Below are 12,153 nucleotides of genomic sequence, written 5' to 3' on the forward strand. Positions count from 1 at the left end.
TGAGAGCTCTCCCACCTCCACTGACTCTTTCCCCAACTTCCATCACAGGGATTTTAGCCCAATAAATAACTTGCAGTCCTAATCTTTCTTTGGTATCTGGTTCTTAGAGAACCCAAATTAACAAACTATCTGAGTCAAAAGCCTGAACTCTTAATAAGCACATTGTACTACCTGCCAAGTAAAATCTGTAACTTTACAGAGTATTTCCCTACTTTTTAACAGATTATCAGCCTGTCAAATGAACAAACATTTTCCAACACTGTCCCCAGACAAACCCATTACCTCCTCTAGGATGAGGTAATGAACACCACCACTTGACTTTCCAACACCCTGAGTGAAGATTTGCCCAGAACCTCAAGAAGACCAGCCCAAATGACCCTTTCTTCATTCCTTCATTCATTCAGTCAAAATGTATTGAGTACTTACTATATGAGAATTACAGTCCCAGGCCCTGAGTAGGAGGTGCAGACTAGGTCTCTGCTCAAATGTAATTTATAATCTGGAGGAGAAAAAACAGACGTAAAAAATAAACACAAACATATCATTAAAAATGACAAAAAGTAGGGGCACTTGGGTGGCTCAGTCAATTGAGCGTCTGACTTCGGCTCAGGTCATGATTTTGCAGTCTGTGAGTTCAAGCCCCACATTGGGCTTGCTGCTGTCAGCACAGAGCCCACTTCAGATCTTCTCTTTTCCTCTCTTTGCCCCTCTCCCATTTGTACTCTCCCCAAAATTAATAAATATTAAAAAATAATTATAAAAGCCCTATGAAGGAGAAGAAACAGAGTCTCAGGAGAGTATAAAAGAAGCAATTTTAAGATCAGAAGGTGAAAGGCTTTCTAGAGACTATGATGTATAAGCTGAGACAAAGGACGAAAATGAGCCTGTTACATGAAGTTTGGGAAAGCAGTTCCAGCAGAGGGAAAGCCCAGGAAGGCCTGCAATGAAGAGCTTTGTGATGGAGACAACACAGGTGAGAGGCTTGAAAATAGTTACCTGTGGTTAGAGAGGTAAGCAAAGGTCAGATTGTTCAGGGCCTTGGGTGCCATGGTAAGGATTTAAGATTTTATGACATCACTGAAAGGTGTTAAACAGGAGCTGAGGAGGGGGAATAATAAAAAAAGGCTAAGAAGAATATGGTCCCATTTCAATTCTTAAAAGACGACCTTGTCAGGCTTTTAGAAACTGGCTTAGCAGAGCACACAGCAACAAGAGAAATGAGGTGAGCCGCCAAAAGTGGGTACAAAGGTAAAGGTGGAAGGGGTCAAGCAAGAGCAGCATATAATGCATAAAAAAATTGTGCAAATTGTCCCACATGTGAGACGTCCCAAGAGATCCAGCATTTGGATACTTGCCATGCATTCAGAAGATGTTAACAACCACTAGTGGAAATAGAGAGCAGTAACCATCCAAGAGAAGACCGCAGCCACAGTTAGTTAAGTAAGGAGAACATTTTTCTTTCCCTCTCTTTCCTTACCACTCGAACGCACTGAGTGCTAGGGCACTAGAGCCTAAAATAGGTAGGAAAAAAGGCATATAGCAGTGGCTCCCAGAATCAGCATCGCCTGGGATCTTATTGAAAATAATTATTCTCAAATCCTTCCACAGACCTACTGAATCAGAAACTCTGGAGTTAGGGCTCATTGATTTGTGTTTTTAACTAGCACCCCAGGTGATTCTGCTGCATGCTAACGTTTGAGAACCACCACCGTAGAGCTGGGCCGAACACAGAAATCTTAAACTGTACTGGAATGAGCTTTTAATAACTGTAAGTGATCTGAAAGTTATGGGATCTGCCTGAGATGTTATTAAATGATAGGAAAGGGAGATTGGAAAGAATACATTTGAAAGTAGTGGCTTGAGAAAAATGAAACTATTCTAATTTTATCCCAATGATTGATTGAAAGTTACATATTTCTTCTTTTAGGTGCATTGACAAGAATTGCATTTAGGATTTTATATTTGCAAATACCTATTACTTGAACAAGAGTGGAATGATATTTTGTTTTTAATATGAAATCTGATCATAAGCTAGGCAAATGTCTTCCCACCAAAATTGTGTACTCAAAACAGCATGGTCTTCCAAAATGAGAAAGCAGAGGTTACCTAATACTACCCAATTCAGTTCCTCTTCACAACACCCTACACAACATCAAACAGATTTCCTTAAAATAATATAAGCAGTTTACTCTGAAGAGATATGGATTGGTGTGAGAGCATCTGGTCAATTGTTTACATATGTTATTTCTCTACTTCTGAATTTACTGCTTTAATTGCATCTGCTAATAGTTATTGAGTGCCCAGTATATTCCAGATGCTGCCAGGTGAGAAAATGCCTTAGGTAAATTTGCTTCTAGAATTGTCAACTGAATGTAGTTTCCTTACATTTGTCAAAATGTTTTATCCGTAGTAAATCATGAAGACCTACAAGTCATGAACTGTATACATTTATCCTTTGCATATCAAAGCCAGCAGATGTAAAAACAAAACAAGAAAAACAGTCTCCTTGATAAAAATTACAGAAATTATTTAAACAATTACCAAAAAATCTTCTTAGCAATTATTTCCGATATACCTACTATGCATATTTTCTGAGCACAGAGGAGGAAAGACGCTGTCCCATGGCCACTCTGTAACTCTGCCTCAACACTGTTGAACCGGTGACTGCTGTCTTTGTGTGTTTCAGGTAATATTAACAGTGTTCTCTTTATAAAGATACCAGGGGCACCTGGGTGGCTCAGTTGGTTGAGCGTCTGACTTTGGCTCAGGTCATGATCTCATGGTTGATGAGTTCAAGCCCCGCGTCGGGCTCTGTGCTGACACCTCAGAGCCTGGAGCCTGCTTCAGATTCTGTGTCTCCCTCTTTCTCTGCCTCTCCCCACTCATGCTCTGTCTCTCTCTGTCTCAAAAGTAAATAAACATTAAAAAATTTAAAAAAAAGAATTAAAAGATACCAAATGCCACACTAAGCACCTCACTCATAATCTTCACAACAAATCTTCCAGGTGGGAATGATTATACCCACTTCACAAATGGAAAAACCAGAGTTCAGAAAGATTAGTAAACCACCAAGGTCATACCAAACGGTGTATCTAAGACTATCTTATTTCAGAGACCAGGCTCGTAAAGACTACAGGTTACTATCTGAAACATCCTTTTGAATGCACAATTTAGAGGAATGAGGGGTCATAGGCTACCATTATGCCTAAGAGGGTCCACATTATCCCTATCATGAGGGAGAATCAGTGCCATTTAAAGAAGCTACTGAGGGGGGAGCATGGGTGGCTCAGTCAGTTAAGTGACCGACTCTTGATACTGTGTTATGTCGTGACCTCACAGTCATGAGATCAAGCCCCAAATCAGGCTCCACACTCAGTGCAGAGCCTGCTTGGGATTCTCTCCCTCTCTCTCTGTTCCTCTCCAACTCACACACTCGCTCTTTGAAAATAAATAAACATTTGAAAACATTTAAAGAGCTACTGAGGGTGAGCAGGGAAGTGGCAACTAGCAGACAGTGAAAGCACCACATTTCTTCACTTAGCCACATAAACCTGCAAAGACATCTCCCACTGATGGTTTATGATTGCCCAGCCTCTAGCCTGAGGATGGCTGAAAAAGATAAATGACTTATCTTGCTCCCAGGGGCTACTACCACTCTTTTGGTTAGATCAGCTTTTTGCAAAGGTAATTTTTGAAAAATACAGGACTCACAAAATATACCAACAGGGGGGAAAACCAATTCCTAGGTGATCTTAGCAGGTTTAGCAAAGCCACAGAGGCACAGAAATAGGAGAGAATGGGAAAAAACATACTGAAGTCTTAAAAATGCATATAACAGAAACAAACAAGCAAAACCAGTATTTAGGTTTTGTAACCTAAATTCTTAGGAAGATGGATGAATAACAGTGCACTAAAAATAACCCAAATAAGAATCGCAAAACACATCTGCATGATTCCAAGTTCCTGGAGCTACAAAAAAAAACAAATGTAATTGGATTGTGTTAAGAAAGCTCTTTCACTTAAATTTACTTTTCAAACAGATGTGTTGCTTCAGACGTGAAGCTATCCTATCCAACCTTCACTCTGCTTCAGCGCCAGCTCCTAGTAAGAGTCAAAGGGATTTGGTTCCATCTGTATGTCACAACAGTGACATCCAGTGGCTAGTTCACTGAAGTGCATTTTCACGGAAAAATTGTACAACCTCCTTTATAAAAGTGATGAAAATTTTGACACTCAATGTTTTCAGATGCATCTCTAGTATGCACCTTCATAAGGCATGAAAGGGTAGAGTGAAGAATTGTTCTCTTTAAGCACTTACATTCTGTGTTCATGATGAACACTTGTATGAAACTAGAGAAACTCACTACATAAACTGAGTCTGGAAATAAGGCCATATCTGGAAGGCAGTTACTGAAGTCATCTTTTAAGTAAAAACATAGAATTCCTAATAACTCACTTTTATACTACCATTTATTAAGGCAGAGGGAAATGTTTGACTAATCATTTCTTTTTTTAGGGTTTTTTTTTCCTTCAACCCACAGTTTCTACTATATGTGGTTCTGAACTCTAGATTCTACACAGTAGCATAGTGTTTTTCTTTAAGATGAAAAAATAGGGGCACCTGGGTGGCTCAGTCGGTTAAGCGGCCGACTTCGGCTCAGGTCGTGATCTCACGGTCCGTGAGTTCCAGCCCCGCGTCGGGCTCTGTGCTGACAGCTCAGAGCCTGGAGCCTGTTTCAGATTCTGTGTCTCCCTCTCTCTCTGCCCCTCCTCTGTTCATGCTGTGTCTCTCTCTGTCTCAAAAATAAATAAGCATTAAAAAAAAAATTAAGATGAAAAAATAGAAACATTTAGCAAAGTGTTTCAGTTAAAGAATTAGTGCAGTTTTCTGGAGAAGACACAATCCCAGAATACAGCGGCACAATGGAAGAATCTACTGTGTGGTTTCTTGCATTGTGCATATTTTTTTAGTTGGCAGGTGTACAGATTCAGGAAGAGATTTGACTACACAATGTGTTTTGTGTTTTCATTATTTATTTTGTTTTGTTTTTGTTTTGTTTACTGTGTGAAGAGCTAAAGTTCAGACCTGCAAGAAAGAACCAAGCTTATGCGTCGGCCAAACTGCAATGTGTGTGTGTGTGTGTGTGTGTGTGTGTGTGTGTGTGTGTGATGTTGTAGAAGGCCATATCACTATCCTGGCCCATTTCTGAAACATTAGTATAGAAGAAACACTAATCAGATAAGTGTGGTCCCAGTAAAGTGTGTCTCATCTCAGTCATAAGTACATGTAACATAATCATCACTAATGGCATCTTTCCAATGCTAATTAAATCAAGACCTTGCAGAACATCTGATACTGTGAGAAGGGGATGAATAAAGGGAAACTACAAACAAACACACACACACACACACACACACACACACACACATCTTGGATGAATGTATACTCCCAATGTTATCTGCCTCTGTGTTCTCTGGCCTTCCGATCACCCCTTTTTGTTTAGAAGTTGGCGCAAACCTCCCACGCCACATAGGTGAGGAAATATGCTGTCCCTCATCTCCCTTCCCCCTACTCATACTCCAAATGATCCTGTAGGGCTTACGTTTATCTTACTCACCTCCTGTTATCATATCCCTGTCTCTGCTGAATTCTCTCTGTGTCTGCTTCACTCTCAGTGAATTCTCAGCTCTGCTTCACTCTCAATCCAGCTAGACTGAAAAGTAAGCGGCTTAAAAGCAGGAACCCTTTCGAAAAGTCCTGCTCCTTTTCCTATATCAGGACTGGGTGCAGGGTAGTCACAATATCCTCTCATTTTTTTATTCAAGCAAGTCAGCAATGCTTTCATCCGTTCTCTCCTTCCAGACCCTGCCCCTAAGCCCCATCTTGTCATGTCCAAGGGACATAATTATGTCACCAGAATATTCTACCACTTGTATATGATGTGCTTAAAACACATCTGGATAGAGTGGACTGATCTACCAGAAACTAAGCCTGACCTCTTCAACACAAGAAGCCAAAACACCCTCTGTGTAGTTAGGAAAAGAAAGTGACCCTGGGGCAGATCTGAAGCACCCATTTCTGAAAACAAGCCACCTCATCTCTGCACAACAATCCGAGATCTCAGCATAGGTCAGACCAGGCTTGAGACCCAGGGGGTCCTTGGGAGGGAAGCAGTGGTGTGCCGGTCAAGTATAACAAGAGGCTCTCTGAGCTTGAAGGCAGATGTTGGCTTTTTCATTTCTATTAATGAGTAAGATGAATAGAGGTGAATGGTGGAACTTAACTCGTTTGATGATGATGGGAGCAACTACTTTGCTAACAAAGAGAATAGTTTTCAAACACTAAAAAATGATTTTGTGTGCTTGTCTCAAGGCAAAGAGGATAGACACAACCTACTTTTCAGTTTAATCCACATTATTAACATTTTCTCCATCATTTAAGTGTAGACCAAAGGTCAGCAAATTGCAGCCTGCAGGTGAAACCCAGCCTGCCAGGCATTTTTGTGGACAAAGTTTTATTGGAATTTAGCCATGCTCCTTGTTCAAGTATTGCTCATGACTGCTCGTAAGCTACAGTGGCAGCATCAGGCAGTTGGGACAAAAGCCATATGGTCTGCAAAGCCTAAAATATTTACTATGTGTCTCTTTACAGAAAAAGTTGGCCAACCCATTCCTTACTCTCTCCCTTTCTGGCGCCCTCTTTCCTTGATCTTAGGTATCAGCATCCTCCTCTGGCTGATCAAAGACCCTGCTGCTCCCAGTGACAACCGACCCCTTCCATTGCTTCTCTGACCTCCTTTTCACCCATGCAATGTTCATTTTCATCTATTTTAACTAAAAGTTGAGGAATGGGTTATATAATTATTTTTTTTTAATTTTTTTTTAACGTTTATTTATTTTTGAGACAGAGAGAGACACAGCATGAACGGGGTAGGGGCAGAGAGAGAGGGAGACACAGAACCGGAAGCAGGCTCCAGGCTCCGAGCCATCAGCCCAGAGCCCGACGCGGGGCTCGAACTCTCAGACCGCAAGATCGTGACCTGAGCTGAAGTCGGACGCTTAACCGACTGAGCCACCCAGGCGCCCCATATATAATTATTTTATAGTAAGTTTTGACTGTGTATTAGATGCAATCCTACTTTTAAAAAAGGAGCTTGTAGCTTGTTAAAGAAATCTTACTGAAATAACACCTGAAGAACATCAATATGTTCACAGCACCACCAAACAATGTGCCTGCCTTCTCAGCTTCTATCACAGACTCTCCAAGGAACAATAATGGAGTAGACAGCAAGCCAGAGCCATCTACACCTCTGGGACCTAGTTCTGAAAGGCAGTCACTTTTTATCAATTCTCTGTGAAAAGATTGAGACTAGGTCTGGCCTTAAGTGCTATTTTAAAATTGTTTTTAATGTTTATTTATTTTTGAGGGAGAGAGAGTCAGAGGGTGAGTGGGGGCGGGGGGCGGTGGCAAGGGGAGAGGGAGACACAGAATCCCAAGCAGGCTCCAGGCTCTGAGCTGTCAGCACAGAGCCCGATGTGGGGCTCGAACTCACAAACTGAGATCATGACCTGAGCCGAAGTTGGACGCTCAACCGACTGAGCCACCCAGGCTCCCCCTTAAGTGCTATTTTAAATTAAATTTGGTTCCTGTATCTTTTTTTTTTAACTTTTTTAAGTTTATTTTTGAGAGACAGAGGGTGAGTGGCAGGGAGGGGCAGAAAGAGAGAGGGAGACACAGAATCTGAGGCAGGCTCCAGGTTCTGAGCTGTCAGCACAGAGCCTAATGCGGGGCTCAAACTCATGAACCACAACATTATGACCTGAGCTGAAGTTGGCCGCTTAACCAACTGAGCCACCCAGGCACCCCATCTTTACTCCCTTTTCTAAGGTTTTCTCCTACCTCTCTCATTTCTGGGTAAAGATTCTATAGGAATATTCAGATGTTATACCTTCTTTTTTTTTTTTTTTTTTTGAGAGAAAGAGAGAGAGAGAGCAAGGGGAAGAAGAAGGGAGAGAATCTTAAGCAGGCTCCCCGTGGATCCCATGGCAAGGCTCAATCTCACGATAGTGAGATCATGTATGACCTGAGTAGAAATCAAGAATTGGACTCAACCTACTGAGCCACCCAGGCACCCTAGATATTATGCCCTTTGTGTTTATATTTTATATGAAGCAAAATTATCAAACCTTTGATAAATGTCTTTCTCTCAAATTTCCATAACTTGATAGCTGCATTTAGAAGTGTAAGTTATATGTCTGCTTTTTCTTATAATTATTTGCATTTTTAAAAGGACCTTGTTTATTTTATATCATTTAAAAAATATAAATAACAGGGGCGCCTGGGTGGCTTGGTCGGTTAAGCGTCCAACTTCGGCTCAGGTCATGATCTCACGGTCGGTGAGTTCGAGCCCCGCGTCGGGCTCTGTGCTGACAGCTCAGAGCCTGGAGCCTGTTTCGGATTCTGTGTCTCCCTCTCTCTCTGCTCCTCCCCTGTTAATGCTCTGTCTCTCTCTGTCTCAAAAAAATAAATAAACGTTAAAAAAAAAATTTTTTAAATATATATAAATAACAAAAAGAAAATTGAAAACCTACCAGTCAGAGATAGTCATCACGAAATGTGAGGGGTATGCCTATAGTCTTCTCTCTACACAGACACACACATGCATACCCATCATTATTTACTATTTTAGACACTGCTGTTTTCACTGAGCTTTTATATAGCGAAGATCTTTCAATATCACTGAACACTCTTCTACAACATCATTTGTATTGGCTATTTAGTGTTTCAATGTATAGCTAGACAATGATGAATTTTCGAAAATAGTTTTATACACAGTATTTCATGTTTAAAAATATTTTAAACACTGCAACAAATGCCTTAGGAACCTATCCAGTAACTATTTCCTTGAGGAAAACCCTTTCTGAGTCAAGGATTAGATCTCTTTTGATACCAATTGACTTTTGATATAGATTATTAAATTGCCTTTCCAAAATATGGTATTGTGATAATAGTAATGATCCCTGAAGTGGAATTATGGGTGGTTTAAATTTCCTTTTTTATTACTTATCAATTTTTCCATATTTTCCATAATGAACTAATTGAGATACCCAGGAGCAACTCTCATAATAGACAGACACATAGGTACATAAACAGATATACCAAATTGTGTATTTATAGGTATAAGCTGGTTTTTAGTTATAAAATATAAAACAAGTTTTAAATGTAAAGTGCCTCTTTCGTGGTATTCAGCCATTTAAAAGCAAATGGTCTATGTTGTATATATGCTTAAAAGTGTTAGAATAATAGAACAGAATCTGTGTCTTTAATGTGTCCATTAGTATCTCTCTCTAAAACATAAATGAGATCATTTTCCTTTCTACCAATAAATACAAGAGTATGTTTAATGAGTATACTCTCAAGTGTTTCATGACTTATTTCATTACCAGGAGTAACAACCTACTTCTGCCATCTTCCTAATGACAATTTTCATTATAGAGATAAGGAAAGGCATTACATTTAGAAACTCAGCATCTCAGGTATAACTCCTAGATGAATATTTCCATCAGTTCCTCTTATTTTCCTGTTCAACATTAATCAGCTCTTTCCCTGTAAATATGCTATGTTTCATTTAGAGATAATGTTTAAAGTTAATCAACTGCCTACATTGTTGTTTCACTTTCAGGAACCATTTAGGTATGCATTAGGGAAACACAAATATTAAAGCTGTAAATGTGTTTCTTAATGAATTTACAGTAACATTTCATTAATTTAAAGCCCTTTCATACAAAGAAGTGCAGCAATAGAAAAACCTCTTCATTCTATTAAAGTAATCTGTGAAAGTGATTGTGCCCAGAAGGAGGTTTTCCGAGCACAGTTTGAGGAGGAAGGTAAGGAAGATCACCTTGAGTGGGCTTCAGATATTTCATTGCAGTTCCTCAACCTACACGGAATGGTTCCAGTTTGCCAGTTCTCAGCAAATATCCAGACCTTTCCTTTCACAGATAATTCAAAGCAGCATAATTGAATTTCCTACTTACTGGTAGTTTCTGTTCTCAACCTGCCTTTAAACCTGTCTCACCGTTCCTATTTATCAAGTCAGTGTGGTTTGGATGTGACACAATGGACCTCAGAATGATTCTTCAAGGAGTTCTTACAGTAGGAAACTGAAATTCTTAAGAATGGGTTGTAAAGGATCAGCATGCTCCCTGCATTATTCATGCAACAAATATTTGCCAAATCATTACCGAGTGCTAGGCACCAGGCTAAGTAATGCTCCCCCTGTTCCTTGTAGATTGTATTTCCTATATTACTTTGTTTGTTCCAACATTACTATGATCTTTTAAATGTCCATTTGAATCATCCTTTGAACAAGCTGGCTTCTGAGTTCCTTAATTTGGTTTTTCTAAAGCAGATCCTAAAATAAGGACTTGGCTGTAGGTAATTTTTTAGAGAGGTGATTCCCAGAAGTAACAGTGAGGGAGCAAGAAGGGGTGTATGCTACTGTATTAGTTACCAGAATACACAAGAGCTACTCAATCCTTCTGAGGAACCATGTTAAACTGAACTGCCTTCCAAAGAAGGGAAGCTGGGGCTCCATCAACTCCTGATCCCAACTGGTTTAGATTTGTCTACAGAAGTATACACTCCTCCACAATTCCAGACTACCCTTCCCTGCACTTAGAGAGCTCTCAAAGGAAACCCCTGAGGCAGAAAAGCAGAGGCGAGATAGGTGCTCAAGGCAGGAAGGCAAAAACAAACAGGAACCGTTTGCCACAACTGCTGATGAAATCCAAGCTAGACCAAGGGGATGTGACCCAGGGCATGAAAATGTCACTGCAACTTCTTCTTTTTCAGTAACCTTGTTCTCTACCCATTTCAGATAGTCACTTGCATAGTCAACCCCTGGCCTTGTAGTTACCTCTTCCCGACTTGCACTTTTAAAAAATCCCTTCCCCAATCATGGCTTTTGTCTTTCAAACTTACTATCTCTAGTACTCTTGTTTAAATAATTCTTACTCCCTTTTACATCCTACAGTCCATTAATCCTACCACCTTTCTACTGGCCACCACCCTCCTTGTGTCCTCACTTCTTTTCACAGTCTAAATACACCGCCCATCTTTATAATCATTCCCTTGTACGTATTCTCAACTCTTTTGCCTCTCTTCCACCTTCTCATTCTCTTGTAGCAAAACTCTAATACTGGGTAAGTTCATCTCTCCATCTACTTTGTGCCTGCATCCTGTAGCTGGATGAATCCAGAGAAAACCTGACTGTTCTCATTTGAAAGGGATAGTCGTTCTGCAGAAGTAGCCCTCTTGATGCTGCCCAACAGTCAAACCCTATTTCCCTGGTTCCTTCACACATGCATCCTAGATGGTTGTTTCATTTCTCACTTCTATTCTCACTTCAGTCCTCCAAGTTCCTCTTTATCTTCATTTGCAGTTCATAATCTTGCTTCCTGTACCTCTGAGAAAATAGAAGTAGAAAACAGAAGTAACTTGTTTTGAATTCCCATAAGCTCCATCGCCACATCTATCCATCTCATCGTACATATGTCCATACACTCTGAATTATTCTATTAATACAAACTGTCTGTACCCCTATCCAAGGCCAATGCTTCAACGCATTCACTAGATCCCATCAACTTTCTCTTGCTCAAGGATATTGCTACTAGAAACATTCCCTCTTTTTCCTATATCATAGATGTTTCTCTCTCTGATGAATCCTTCCCACAAGCATAAAAACATGTTAAGATTGCACCATCTTAAGTTATCATCACCACCACCATCATCATCATCATCATCATCATCATCATCATCTTCATTACCTTACTACTTCATTACCTACACTTAGTACCTCATTACCTACACTCCATTACACTCCTTTACTTTACAGCAAAAAGTAAAAAATTAGTTTACAGCAAAACTAATTTGGAGTTGCCTCTTCATTATCTCTGACTATGCCCATTCTTTTTTTGAACCAAACCAATGCAGTCCCAGTCAATATTCTCTTGTTCAAGGCAAAATATGAATTGCCTTCATATTTGACTGCTATATTCAATAAGAAACAGTCATTCCTCATATTTTTTGACACATCAACAGCATTTGACACAGATGATCATTCACTTCTTTGTGAAATCCCTTTATCATTT

At 40.0% G+C, this 12,153-nt stretch overlaps 1 protein-coding gene across 5 annotated transcripts in view; it reads right to left on the reverse strand.

The window, feature by feature from the left end:
• LOC144615080 (uncharacterized) overlaps positions 1 to 12,153 on the reverse strand; it is a 213,269-nt gene that overhangs the window by 162,862 nt on the left and 38,254 nt on the right. For all 5 annotated transcript variants that reach the window (XM_078441631.2, XM_078441630.2, XM_081792293.1 and 2 more), the window contains one exon: positions 427 to 499. The gene's annotated coding sequence lies outside the window, so the exon portion shown is untranslated. The remainder of the gene's footprint in view (positions 1 to 426; positions 500 to 12,153) is intronic.

This window comes from Panthera onca, chromosome F2 (assembly GCF_046562875.1).
Source record: "Panthera onca isolate mPanOnc1 chromosome F2, mPanOnc1 haplotype 2, whole genome shotgun sequence".
Taxonomy (NCBI): domain Eukaryota; kingdom Metazoa; phylum Chordata; class Mammalia; order Carnivora; family Felidae; genus Panthera; species Panthera onca.